General features: G+C 47.3%; 1 protein-coding gene across 2 annotated transcripts in view; it reads right to left on the reverse strand.

The window, feature by feature from the left end:
- Positions 1-15,089, reverse strand: part of LOC149343950 (uncharacterized) — an 89,104-nt gene extending 74,015 nt beyond the window's left edge. For both annotated transcript variants that reach the window (XM_089546105.1, XM_089546104.1), the window contains exon 1: positions 14,957-15,089. The gene's annotated coding sequence lies outside the window, so the exon portion shown is untranslated. The remainder of the gene's footprint in view (positions 1-14,956) is intronic.

Consider the following 15,089-nt stretch of genomic DNA (forward strand, 5'->3'; position numbering starts at 1 on the left):
GTTCACTGGTTGGATTTCGTATACGTATTGATAAGCTCACGTGCACTCTATACGAGAGGGCAGGGCCCTCGGAGTTGAGCTTTTAGGTGTAGATCTCTCCCGAAACTGAGAGCCCTTCATTCCGTGGTTTCACACGGTAAAATAGAAGAAACACGACGTGCCACTTGCCCTCTCGTACTTTGGCATATTAAAATTTTTCACGTAGGTAATTTGCGGCTGGTAAAAGTACCTTGCAGGTCCGCTTCGCCAGCTATGTGTGTGCAGGACACACCTCTGCTGACCGTTAATGCCTACCTTCCTTGTCTTACTGGCGATGTGAAGCGCAACACCTCTTACACGTTGCTTAAAACACCTCTAAAATTGCGGTTCAAGTCGCCGTAACTGTACTAAATTTCGCGAAGTATGAGCCCCTTAGCGCTCTCCTTGCCGCACCAACTGCACCAGAAAGGCGCCATATAACGAGTTTTTTTTTTCATTGGCTTCTTTTAAGAGTTATGCTAATAAATAAAATACTTACTGACTGAAATTCTCAGGAGTAATTTAAACACCTATTGAATTTCGCAACCTCAGCCTGGGTGTTAATTTGTAAAATCACCTCGCTGATTACGAAATCCGACTTTCGTTTAAATGCTGCCAAAACCGGCTTCTAGGAGGATAAACAAACAAACTTCTCCGGCATGCATGCAGATTCGGTTCAAGAATGCTGAACAAAAAGGTTTTCAGCTTCCATAACGGAACACAGCATTCCATCTATATATCGGCTCCCTTAAAGTTTGCCCAGCTAGGAAGTCACAACGAGGCGAGCGGCCGTTCGGCAACGCGTCGTTTACGTGCCCGTCTAAGGTTATGGTTATTAATGGTACTGAACCGCCTTGTTTCAATACTACAAAACAGATCAAGGCAAAAACTACGTCTGTATTCCTTAAAAACATTTTTTTTAAGCACGCGAGCCATAGTCTGCTGACTCTTCTTAAGTTGGGAGCACCAGACGACGCGCCCATCCTAAAGCGACCGCAGCGCCACCGCTTAGGCGGCGATCACGTGGGTAAGCTCCGCTCCCTGGCGCGCAGGAGCTATTTTCCAACTGCCGCTATCTAGAAACGTTGGCCATAAGGCGTATAATATAGCCATTGAGCTTCGGGATGATGAAGGAGAATGCAGACTACCTATAAATCCTTCGGTTTATAAAAGCGCGGGAGTTTTGTATCAACATCATCCCTCAGCGCACCATTGTCTGTATCTCTCAATCGCCTTTTATTTGTTCTCCCTTTACCTGCTGCGATATTCCCACTGCAAAGGCCAATCTTAAACAGCTGTATTTCGCCACATTTACTTTCGCAACGCCCTGCTCGCATTGGTTGATGTGCGAGTTTCTTGTAGCACATGTATTTTTTTCATAATGCTTGAGAAAATAAGCATAACACATATTGTTTCTCCTTTCTTCAGAATGCTAGTGTAATCAGCTTTGTCCTTGTATTGCACGCGAAGACACACTTGTTGGCTGAAGCCAGCAAGTTTCACGAGACACATGTTACCACAACTGCCGTAAAGTGCTGTGTCCACGCCCCATTTGCCGCATCGCTCAGATGGTACGGCGGACTGGCAGTTCGGGTAAAGCTTCCACATCGATTGGAACACATCGATCCGTGGCTGCTGTTTGCAGCAGTGCGTCGTATACAGACGCGCTTCAATGTTGGGGAGGGCGAGTCACCACTCTTGATCAATTCCTGTCCCTGAAATAGCAGGAGCTTTTGTAATGCAGCAGAAAGTAAATAGCAATCCCGAGTGATATTCATGGAGATAGTACCACTGTGTGAAACGTACTTACGGCGCTGTGCTTATCTCATTTTAGCAAATGTTGTTGAGAGTGTTTTCGTCGCCGGGCGCCTTTTGAAGGCACTTAGCTTATGAGATGTTGTTAATATCACCGAAATGAAAAGAATACGGGAAATTCATAGGGTGCATTACTCCAGGACGCCATTGCCTGAGTTCAATAACGATTTCTCGCAAAACAAGAAAGATTCTTTACCCCCTGCTTGAGTTAGTGCTAGAACCGAATGATGTACCTCTTCCTCCTCTCCCCTTTCAATGGCGCGAACTCCAGAGACTTTTTATATTTTATTTGATCTTATTGCCATAACGCAAGGAACTTTGGGAGCTTTCCTGCGCATTGATCACAAAGCCTACTCGCGAAAATCAGTGCTAGGCATTCAAAGATTTCGAAAGGGCTTGTAGGAATTGCTGAAAGGTGGCAACTAGAGCTGCGCACAAACAAGCAGTTCTCTTTGCGTATTGCAGCTGCCTTTAATGTATCCAACACTTAGTGTGATAAAAATTCCTTCTTGAAGTTTTCTCACTTATTACATGCTGAGACTCCAACTATTTAAGAATAAACAACCCCGATGAAAGCAATTTTTTGGTATGGTCAGCGAAAGGAATATAGCCCTAGTCAATAACCGATGATTTAATTTTGCCGTCTGTTCATGAAGTCAGCCGTTGTTGGCATTGCCTAATCTTCCAGTGCTTTGGTTATAACTGCCCCAAACTGAGAATTTTAGACTTCGGCCATTCTTCGTGTACTTTGTACTTTCCTACCTTGCACTAAATACGCGACGCCTCCTTAACTGGCCTTTCGCAGACCTGTACGCTATGTCGTTTTAGAAGTTTGCCTAATGTTGCTAACAACGCGTCTAATTCAAAGACATTTTCTAAGGGCTTGGCTTTGCGCAAACTTCACGCACAGGAATAGTTGCCCCAACGTAGACGTAGACGTTCTTAGTTCACGGCTATTTTTGCAGGATTTTGATGCGCGACATGCTTTTTCCAAAACTTTGATGTAGTTCGCAGCTAATGGGAATCAAAAGCATGGTATCACTAACATTTTTTAGTGAAGGTCTCCTAATTTGTGCTTTTGTACTTCAGGTATATTTCTCGCACTTTTCATTGCCAAGCGTGCGCGTTCGTTCACACTGAAAGGGGGTTCTGCACAAATGGTACAGGGCGTGGTGTTCACGGCAGGCGACACAAAACGGCGGGAAGCGCAGGAGACGGCCAGTCCAACCCCAGCGAGCTCGTGCACCGCGGCGGCACTTTGTCTTTAATCGACGCTTCGTCGTCGTCGGCGATCCGTCAGCGATCGGCCTAGACGGTATCAGGCGCGGCCTTCGTGGTTCGCTACAATTGCCCCGGGACCGAAGAGGAGCCACCCTGGCGACTTATGGCGAGGGCATGAAAAGCGGGTCGTAGTAAGTCTTCAGGCGGCTGACGTGGACGGTTTCCCGGAAGCGATGGCGCAGGTCCGAAGACCTGCGCTCTGCGCTTGCGAAGACCTGCGAGCGTCGTCGGCGCTCTGGCAGCGATCGGCCTAGGCGGTATCAGGCGCGGCCTTCGTGGTTCGCTACAACCCTATTGTCATTAAGCAAGTCAGCATTGGCTACGAGCCACATGACAATTGGGTATTGCGTACTGCATTTTATGATGAACCGTACCAAATTGAATGCATGCTTGCATGTCCTGTCGAAATCTTAACTCCAAACTTCCGAACTTAGTCTTCCAGTAAAACTCTGTGTTTGCTGGCAGTGGAGGGAAGTAAAGGTGTCTTTTTTGAGCCGCGGTCATTTAAACATTAAGGGGAATTTTTTAAATCATACCATTAGCAACAAATGAGAATACCGCTAATAACCTGAAGGGCCGTATAATTCTCAGCCATTTAAAATTCAGTTTGATAAAGCGCGGAGCTAGCCACCGACTTTTTTGTCGCCTTATGGTCACTGCTGCGATTAAGCACTACAACTGGGTAAGGCACCGCGGCAGCCTTCATTAAGAAAAGCACCTGAATGCCTGAAACGCCTAAACTTTTCGCCAATAGCTGCAACAGAATGACTTTCGTAAGTTTATACGGTGACTGCCACAGAAATTTCGAAACAGTAACCAGTCAAGAAGTTTCACATAAGTAGGATGTGGGAAAGACAGCGCTAAGTGCTTATCAGGATACAGCCTCATCAGTGAGATAAACTTGCTAGAGATAGAAGAGATTAAAATGCACATCACAGATAAATATGCATTGAAAAGTGGCTTTATCCACACCTGTTTGCCGAAAAATGTTTTCACCATTACTAAGAATGTTTAAGCGTACATAACTTGAAACTACGCCTACTATCATGCCGCTCACAAAGCAACCATCGACAGAATTTCACAGATTAGAGTAGCTCTCAGAAGAGTATCGTAATAGTCCAGGAAGCCTGCTTTAAACCTAAAAGGAAGGGCAACCTTCCACCTTTTCATAGCCCTGGCACAGCGCAAAACACATTTAATCGCGATGAAAACCACCATAATTTAGCTATGTTCGGGCATTGCACTTATATCATTCGCATATCATTCGAATCCTTATGTACTTTTATCATTCGCATAGAATACAATTCGAATCCGCATGAAGAGTTTGATTTCCGAACAGTACCATTGTGAGCACTCACTAATCGGGTAAGTAAAGTTAGAGCTTCAGCAGGCTTCTGCCCCTTCTCACGCGTGTGCGTAAGGTTTTATGAGAAGATTCTGCAAGGAAATTTCGTGCCTCTACCTTGTTAAAGGAAAGAATCGCTGCTTTCGGTACACTGACTCGCATGTTTTATGGAGCATGACGTTGAATCGATGCATTAAAAGAAATATGTAACGAAAATCTTTCCCCTTCAATAATTTCAGAAACACTCCTGCCTGATTTTCTCTGGTGTATATATTTTTTACCTTCGTCGAAAATGTCACTCAGACTGTAGCTTGACCTTTCGGAAGTTCATACTGGCTGAAGCTAGGGCTTCTAAGCCACATAAAGTCAACTTCTCCCCGGGTCAGGCTTTTAGTCGATGAGCAGCGATAATGGCTTGACAGCCCCTCATAAACGGAGCACAACGTGGTCCGGCGACTTTATTGAGAGCAGAGCAAACAACGGGGTGTGTTGAGCCACTTTGATGAGCGGAACTAATTTATCTTTTTTTCTTTATTGCAGGACGACGTTAAAGCCCTTGCTATTGGCCTCTTTCAGGGCCTCATTAAATGAGCTAAAAAAAAAATGCTGCTTTCGGAGTTTGAAAACAAAGTCGTCTCTCCAGAAGTGTGCAGCTGTTAGGAGTATAAATTTTGTAACTAGCCCGATACAGCCGTCTCAGCCATCTAGACCAGAAATTTGGGTATTATTTAAAACTTGGCTCGTTGAAAAAGAAATGAAAATACGTATTTCACCAACGTCTTAATATCTACACATGCAGAATATCTAAAACGCGAAACGTGTCATTTGTAAACTACCTGAACAAAATTATTAAATAATCACCATTAGAGTAAGGGGCGCAATCTTAAATGTAAGTTATTAGCCACAGGACTAAAGCTTAACATTTTGATGGGCACAGCGGTCCCAGTGCTGCCGTGCAAAAAAGGCTAGCTCTTCAGACGGGCAAAAGTCAAACAGAGCGGTCGAAGAGTGCACGCCGCCGCAAACGCAAGCGCATGCGCAAAAGATGCGAAGCAATGTGCAGCGTTGGTTAAAAAAACCTCAGGCCGCATTGAATGGGCCGGGAGCGGCTGCGCCCCGCTTACCTTGCTACGAGGATAAAGAGTGCGAGGGAAAAATGCCCTTCACTCTCTGGTCTACCTTCATAGCAGCGCCCGTGAAAACCCAGTGCGGGGTTCCTTCTGCCTGCTTCTTGTTTGTCCTAGGGCCGCCGGGTTACGGCGCTTTGTGCGAGCAATTGCGGTGTCCTTGCAGCGCGCTGTGGCAGAGAAAATTAGCTAATCGCGAAGATTCTTCATTATATTTTTTATGCTACACGGTCAGAGGCGCAAACCTTCGCATTATCCTGACAGAAATTTTGCGTATTTTGTTGGGTCCACCCATACGGTTACATATTTTCAAGGTGCTGCAGTTTGTAACGAAGAAAAAAAAGAAATATAAGGTTGAATTGCCTCGGCAAAGCCATGTGTGGTACAATTTGGATTGTGATATGTGGGCCATTTACTCAATGTGCTTTGAAAACACGATGAGAAGCCTCAATTTCGGCTATAAAGGCTCCCTTCGGAAAGGGCATGTAACCACTGTTCTAATACACAATATTTAAATTATGTCGTAAACCGCACTACTACTCTGAGAAACGATTGTATAGTTGTGCTCGCGTTGTGGTTTTTAAATAAGCCCAGAGTAAGACTGTGAAAACGTTTGGGAATAGAGGACGTTCGCTCTACCTTTTTCTAACCTTTAGAGTTACAACCAATCTCTCCCGATTACTGATAGTGCCCATTGTCTCGTCTCTTTTCATGTACTGTAGAATACCGACTCACTACCGTTAGGGCCCCTTTCCATGCAGACATGACCTAGGCGCGAGTGGGTCACATCCTCATTGGATGCCGTGGTAACGTAGGTTATTACCCGTAATTCAGAATAACGCAAAGGAGCCCACGGCAACAAGATATCATCACCTTGTGGTAATCGAGGTCACCTTCATGATCACGAAATGACCACGGCCAGAAGATGATGAACGCATCCTTTCTTTTTTTTTCATCCTGCTCTTTACAGATCAAGTGTAGCAAAGTAGACGAGCCGTTATGAATGAGCGCAGAGTAAAAAAAATGAAACCGTAATGAAAAAACACCCAGTTATTGTGGACTGCAACGTGGCGCATGAACCTCCAAGGCTGCTGAAAATTAACTCCAATGCCGGGCAGCTTTGCAACCGCATTTCCTTGCATTAAGCGCCGAAGTACGGTGTGCATTAACTAACCCGGAAAGAACGATCCAAACTAAAGCTCACAACTAGGCAATCATGAGCGCACCCGACCTGGTCCATGATACTACCGCTTGCCTATCTGCCATTCCTAAATCAGCCATAATTTCTGCACTGCTCCGAATGAAGGACATAAAATTTCCGAAGGCCATACTTTGGTCCTGCAGTGTGCGACAAAGACAAAAACTTACAGCGGCTATACAGCAAAAGGGAGGCGTGAAAGATAAGGCATGCCATATATCCTAGGGCTTGGAACGGGAACGTATGGCACTATGGATTGTACAGGGTAAGCAAGTACACTGGTCAGTTTATTGCTACAACGAAAATATTGTATGCTTCGGAATCACTGTGCCTGTGCTGAAATTTTTCAACGTTTCTTCATCTTTTCACCAGGTTGGCTCTGTTTCTAGCAGTCGAAGAAAATTAAGGCGATATGTTTAGAACATATACTTTGATTTAAAAATCTTTACAGTCCGCGTAAACGGTATAGTAGCTGTCATGCGGGTGTTGGACACTGCCCATTGGTAGATGGAAGGATGGAAATGACTTTTATTAGCCAAAACAAATCTTCCAGGGCGGTCCCCTACTGGTCCAGGAGTCCAAGGGCTTGTGCTTCGCATAAAACCTGATCTACCAGCCATTTCTGGCCGGCGGGCTGAGCGGTCCGTAAAGCAGCCTCCCAGGAAGAATGAGTGGGATTGGGGATGGGGGCAATGCCTTTGGGGAAAGACAGTCCCAAAGGACAGTCCCAATTAGGAGGAAAGGTTGGGTGAAAGTATGAGAGACTGTAGGGTGAAATAAAGCAGCCTGTCTGTAAATTTATGCTTATGCACACAGGTGATTTCGATTTCCCGGCCTTCTACACAGTGGTAAATTGGTTAAATTGGTTTTTGAGGAAAGCAAATGGCGCAGTATCTGTTTCACATATGTCAGTGAACACATCAGGGAGGAAGGTGGAGTGAAAGAATAAAAAGAGATTAAGAAGCCGTGGTGGAGGTTTCCGGAATAATTTCGACCACATGGGGACGTTTAACGTGCACTGGCTGGGCCTGCGGCTATACCGCGCCATGGCTGTCCAGCAGTTCAGCTACGCCCTCCCGCTGGTTCACCTCACCGTGGCCCAGCATCTTGCCATCGAGCACAAACTGCGGGCGACCATACGCCAATGCCTGGAGCTTCCCCGCGCCATTCTGGCAGTGGCGGGCAGTTGGCGCATGGAGCTCGTGGCCCGACGCTCCGCGCTGCGTCACGTGGAGCGCTTTCACAATGCCCCTCATGGTCGCCCCCTCCTGGACCGCCTCCTCGACAGGACCAATTGACACGTGGGCCAACTGGCCCAGGACTTCGAGCAACCGGTAGGGGGGCAGTCTGAGGCCTTTCCCTTCCCTCCTCGCCCAGATCAGGGTCAGCAGTATGGGATACAGGTATCCCTTCCTGGATCCCACACGAGGCGCAAAACACGTGCCGTGGGCCTTCAGCACAAGGTGGCCGCCATGCTGATGGACGACTCCCCTGGAGTGGTCCATTTCTACACGAGTGGCTCCCTCATACCTGGTTGCTGTCCCACCGCTGCTGCTGCCTGCATCGTCCCATCGCTTCAGACAGACAGGCAGACAAGGCTACCATTTGAGGCCTCCACCACAATGGCAGAACTTGTTGCCATCCACCTGGCAGCTAATATCCTGGAGGAGCACCTAGATGTCTGCGATGCAGCTATATACTCTGACTAGGGCGGCCCTCCAGCTACTCCAGAGACCTTTCGGAGGTCCACCCATGGTCCGCAGGCTCTCCATCAGATTTGACCGGATTTGCTCCAGGGCCACCCGTATTCGTCTTTCCTGGGTTTCTGGCTACATCGGTCTCCGCGGCAACGAAACAGCGGACACACAGGCCAAGGCACCCATGCTCCAGGCACCTCCCTCTCCTCTGCCGTCTGCCCGCAGGACCTCGCCAGGGGAATCGTGGATAGACACCGTCTCCTGGACCATCCAGATCCTCGGGTGGCCAATGGCCAGCCACCATGGCCGCTCCCATCCATAGGCCTCTACCACAAGGAGGGAAGCTTCCTCCTGAGGCTAAGGGTGGGGTGCACCAACACAGGCTCCCGCCTGCACTGCCATGGCCTCAGTTCCTCCCCTGGGTGCACCCACTGCTCGGACCCTCAGAAAACGCTGCATAACCTATCGCTGAGGGCCCCCAGAGCCGTCATGGCGACAGGCCTCCGCCTCATGGGCCTCCTATTTATCACTGCGGACCAGCTCCTCAATCCCGGCGGACGCCATCCTGCCAAGGGCTTCCGTCTCCTCCTCACCTTCCTGGAGGTCGCAAGCCTCTACGACCAGCTGTAAGGCCTGAGGCGGCACATGTGCCACTTGGCACAGACATTGGGGTGGCGCGCTCTCCCTCTACCCTTCTTTTTTTCCTCCCCTAACCCCTTTTATGACACGCAGGCAGTGGGCGTGGTGACAACCCACCGGTAAACAGGGTCACCCCCCCCCCCCCTTTCATCTTTCCCTTCGCTCACATAAGAACAAGAAGAGACGTCGCACAGCAAACGGGGGCCTATTGCCTTCCGCCTCCATCGAAACGCGGCCGCCGCGGTCGGGTTCGAGCCCAGCTACTCCAGCTCGGTAGACAAGCGCCACTGAGCCACGTTGGCAGTTCCATAACTCTTTCACAGCTAACTGAAAGATTATTCACTATCTGTGGGAGCGATAAATTATATTTGATCCAGAAAGTATTTTTCAAGTGCATAATGAGTAATTAGTCTGAAATATTGTTGATTTAGATGCATGCGGTAAACAGGAACTCCTAATTATGCCTTCTTATCGACTACCGGCACGGTGTTCTGCTATATCGATGAGCAGTTATGCAAAAAGAAATCAACACCTCGACAAACACAACCCAAACTTTTTCTACTACCATAGTAATGCATCTATTTGCGAGTGTTAAGAAAACGTTCAACACTTATGACTGTATCTGAAATTGCGCAATAAGTTAAGGTACCGTCTGTACTAAACTAACGAGGTTGCCGTGACAGCGCAAAAGAGCCGTGGAGCGGAGCAGTGACATTGCGATCGCTGGTCCTCCTTGGCTGCCACGATTAGGTTCGCGGTGTGAACCTACGCGATCGCTACCATCCTTTTGACTGTAACAAGTCTCCTCGTCAGATGAGAAAAACTACCTGGTTACGTTTGGCAAAGACTGTGTATCGAAAACCAACCAATGTACAGCTGTCGCTGCCAAGTATTCGCAGCGCGGAAAGGCAATGTGGAACTCTCTGAAAAGTCGTTGTCTTGTATGTTAAATGGAGAAAGAAATTTTTACGTCTTCACGATGATGGATTACTTTTCATAGCTTTTTATTTGCGTCCACTTCCTTTTGCAATGCCCTTCATGCTTTGGCGACGTTTGGCCGGCAGTAACTGGAAACAATGAAATAAAGTCTACTTGCGGCATTTCCTGCGGTTGCTCGCCTAACAGAGTGGTCTTTTCTGAAAAGGGATTTGGCAGTTCACCGGTTAGGGCTTGTTCTGACCAGACCGCACCTACAGCCAGTGTACTCTCAATACGTCCGTTGAAAGTATCATCGAAAGAAGACGGTTTCGACTGACTGAGAAAACGGAACAAAAACAAAACAAAAAAGAAACAAAAACAAAGTATACAACCTAAAAAAAGACATTTTCAGAGGATTCCATGCACGGCCTTCTCTCCTCGCATGCACTTTCAATGTAGCCGGAAGCCCCATGAGTGCAGGAGTTAGCCTCTATCGCGTTGCCCTTGGCACTGTGACGGGTAACGAGAGGACGCCGACAAGGAGTCGCTCCGCCGGGACTTCGACCGGTTCTTCGTGCCGCAGACGCGTGGGCGGTGCTGGAGCCCTGCGGCATTGAAAGTCTTCGCCGCATGCGGGCCGAACAAAAGCGCACAGTTCGTGCGCTCGCTTGCAACTCGTGTTTCTGACAAAAATGGCCGCCGTAATGGAGCCCCTCGCGTGCAGTGAGTCCATGCACGATGCAACAGGGCGAGCGATTGACAGATTTTATTATTCATCAACATGTTCCTAAATTGGTATTCTGCGTCAGGTACACGCCACAGTTACGGCCAATACAATTCAATGCATAAATATCCTTAATTTACACTCAAAGTAAGTTCACTGAAATCTTGCGGCTTTAACCGCCACTAAAACGAAGTGCCAAATTAATGGGGTTGCTAGACATGCCAAAAACAATTAAGAGCGGAGAGTCTAAACTATCAACGGAATTCCATATCAAAATGATATCCACTTGTGTTTACGTTTAACAGGTAATATTTTGTGAAGTTTCGTTAAATAGCCATAAGAACACTCTCAACGCATCGAGGTATAGATAATGGCTTACTAAATCCGACTAGATATATGTGGTTACTAGAAGCAAGCACTGCTGCCTTGGCGTTTAACTACAGTCTTGAAAACGTTCTCCATGAAAACTTTCTTAGCTTGGGTTACTTTGCAATGGGAGCATTGTTTGCCGCTTTAAAGGCATTTTACACTGGAATGCTTAGAAATAAGTTATCTTTGGACCCCCAAAAATCTTGACAAAAACAGTACCTGAGTTTTTCAAACCTTTGCGCACGCTTCTGTCAAACACTCGTAACATCTACGTTCTAGTAACGTTTGCGCAAACTGATACAATTGGCACTAGAACATCATGGCCATTTTTTGATGCACACATTCCCTAGCAGCCTCTTTTCTGTGCTGTTCAGCCTGCCACACGTGCCCTCTTTTAGTGTTGTTGCAAACAAAAAAAGAAGGGCATCTTCAGAACCAGATACTTATTTCTGTGTGCCCACTTGCGTGACGGGCAATATGTTCTGCCAAAGCAGCCATCTACACTGACATAGCCTCGACTCTTCGCACGGCTTACGTCAACAGCAACGACGATAACAGTGCGACCAAGCACGAGTGGCCACTTGGATGGTTAGACACCGCCCCCCCCCCCCCCCCCCCATCGCACTGTCAACATGGCTGCGCTGCCAATAATCGAAGGTGTCGACATGGGTGGAGGGTGGAAGGATTGACACAGTCGCTGGAAATCTCCTAGCAGCCCATAGGGCAAACGTTTCCTCTCAACGACGCCTACGCATCGTTATATTAGATTATTTACCCACTGCGGCACGAGAGCTTTCTCGGTAACGCGACCGATTGCGTCCGTCTGCGCACGCGCCTGTCGTATCTTACCTGTATGTACTCATCCCAGTTTTTGTGTTTGCGCTGGTATTGCGGCAAGGCTTCCGACTGTAGGTCGCCTGGGATAGAACAGCGTACCCAAAATACATCTCGGATTCAAGTGAAACAATGTGCAATGGAGACTTTTCGCGCTGACTCTTCCCATGTGTGCGAAATGATCCGGCGACCAAGCAGGGACACGCACACATGGTACGATATAGCAAATGATTCGGTTGGATTGTTTCGACAGTTTAAACTGAAGCTTCTAATTTCTGCGCTTCATTGATGAATGCACGCGCACGTCAGTATATAAAACGAATAGGACGTCCACAGAGGCGGTAGCACCGGAATACAGAAACTTCCGAGCCACTATCCTAAAGGCCCTTCGACATCGCAGCAGGGAATTGGAATAAGTGAGTACGATTTGACACAAGCCATTCTTACCACCAAGTGCCAAGTAGAATTCTGCCAGTAACTATGCAACAAACACTTCCTTGTCGGAGTATAAAAAATAAGCTTCTCCTATGAAGGCATATGTTGTTACTATCTTAGTAGATCCGTGATCATTCGGAACGGTTAGTTGGAAAGTAAAGTTTTTTTTTATATTTGCGCAAATTAAGATTGTAGAAACTTAGCATTTAGATTTCCCCTACCAGCTATGACGGCTGGGCATTTCGCAGCGCGCGGCTGCGCGGACGACACTGTGGTTTGGAAGAAGCGCACAAAACTGATTCACGACCACCCGAACAAAATGCTTTACGTGGGTCGACGAAGACCATACCGGCAGTATCCTCGGCTGCCGTTATGTATATGGAGTGACATGACAGCGTACAGGCCAGACACAGAGGTAAATACTGAGTCCATGTAAGTAACAACGTCCTTAATATCAGTTCATAGGTGTTCCAGCGCCTCGTAATCTGCCCAGTAGGATCAGGCCATATTTTTACGGATGGCGTAAAATGTGATGGTGTAAACGACGGCCAATACAGGCGGAAGCATGTGCAAACCATGCTAAAATAATGAAAATGCTATTTTTCGTGTCAATCGCTGCTTGTAGTGCGATGTTGAGTCTTATTTTGCACAACGAACCACACTCCTGTGCGCTAATTCGTGCGGAGTAGAGAGTATGACAATCGTGTTATTCGCTGTTACGTCAACTATAAATTTCGTACAGCTGTTAGAGCTCTTAAAGCAATAACCAACGAACCGTGGCGGAAAATGAGTACTGACTCATAACGGCACTATACACAGCTCGTTTCAGGGGGATTCTTATTTAAAAGCACTCATCTGGTAGATATGAAAGGTGTATCTAGAGCTGAATTAAGTAAGTGCGCCACTTGGAATGAAATTCACAATAAAGAGTCGCTTCGGCACAATAATTCGAGAGTTGCGGCCTATGTAGGGCTGAAACAAAACTGTTCACGTTCAACCCGAATACACTATAAAGATCGCGCGCTGCCAGCGAAATCCTTTTCCACGGCTTACAGCTGACGAGTTTTGCTTGTACGATTAGTATTTTTGTTTCCGAAATGGCATCTTCAAAAGCAGATATATGCGATTTCCTGCACAGATCTTCTGCATGCGAGCAAGTCCCGCGGTAAGCTCGTTCATGTTTCACGGAGTTAAAGCATGTGATTTTGCGAGTCGTAAAAGCCGAGGGAAAATTGTCTACCCACCACACTCATACGAACAAGTTTCTTAAATGATGCATGGCTCTTGTAGTGCTGCGAAGTTTAACCGTTAAAAGGCAACATCGGCTCTAAGAGAAGTTCCTACGAACGAGAGGAGAGCGTTACTGCGCACGAAAGTTAAATGCATAAAATCGAACCCGAGGGAATTTATCTCCCGAATGTATCCTTGAAAAAAAAAACATTTCACGTTGGCTCATACAGATTACGCGATAAAAAGGCATAAGAACGCACAGTTTGGTGTATTGAGTAGCAACAGCTGAGTGAGAAGTGAGTAAAGCTGCAAATAAGCCTAGTTTGTAGGACCGAGAAGTGTGTTTTCAATTAATGCAAAATTTCCCTGCAGTGCCTGCGCAGCACGCACGAGCCACATGCTTAAAGCTCAGGTGCAAGTTCGACCAGTTGACATGCACACAAAAAACGTGTGTGGCTTATTATTTAAAGTATACTATGGAAGATCGAAGGCCACTAAAGATTGGATGTTTATTTTTTCTTAATCTCTCGGATGTCAGATATAGGCGTAATGTCCCCTCTCGTACGAAACGGGCAAATATATTTTTTCAATACCGAGACAAAACTAAACGAAGAATGACACCAAAACTATGCGGTATTCAGCGGAGGCAACTTGCACCGCGGTGAACGGACCTGTAGTTACGCAACGTCGTCACTCGAAGACGAACGTCCGATGCTGGTCTACCGTGCTGACCTAAAGCTCAGCCGCGGTGCATGACAGGTTTTGTTCTGCAAAACCATAAGGAATTGCGCTAAAAACATGAAAAAAAGACACACAGCATTGCTGAAGGTTGTCTTTTACCGCACCGAACTGCAGTCGTAACGAAGTAAACCCGCGTGAGACAGAAGGGATGCTTCCATCATTTTACCCTAATAGCGCTCGGGGTATATGACAGGGACCCGCTGCGCGAAAGAATCTAATAGACATACTAATATTCCAGCAGGAGCAGTAATTTTGTTGCTTCCTCGAGTGTATGTCACCGTATTAGAAAGAAAAGTCTGTTTCCTAGTTATTTGGCTTCTAAAACGAGTTGCCTGTGAAGACTGCGGGGTCCTGTTTTTGAAACAGTCAGGCGAAGAAAGGCAAGCAGCGCGGCCGCTTGCTTGCGTTGCAAAAATCGGCTGAGGCGCCGACGCGGTTTTCCGGGCAAACAACTCGTAGGCTTTCCTCTCCTCACATAACCGATAGTGCGAGTCGGCAACGAAAGCTCAGAGTGGATGCCAGAGAGATGCTGTTGAGTAGCCCTTGCTAGGCGCATGCAGAGGAAACCCGTTTTCGGTGGCCCACCTTTTCCGTCAGCTCAGAAGTTCCTCGCTTTCGCTGGATCAGGCGGCGACTGCAGCCATCGAGCGGGCCCGAGGCTCTGACCGCGGCGGAGCGCTGCGGAACACCGGCTCCCCAATGCGGGCGAAGGAGCAGA

Source organism: Amblyomma mixtum, chromosome 5 (genome assembly GCF_055824585.1).
Source record: "Amblyomma mixtum isolate Tamu chromosome 5, ASM5582458v1, whole genome shotgun sequence".
Lineage (NCBI taxonomy): Eukaryota > Metazoa > Arthropoda > Arachnida > Ixodida > Ixodidae > Amblyomma > Amblyomma mixtum.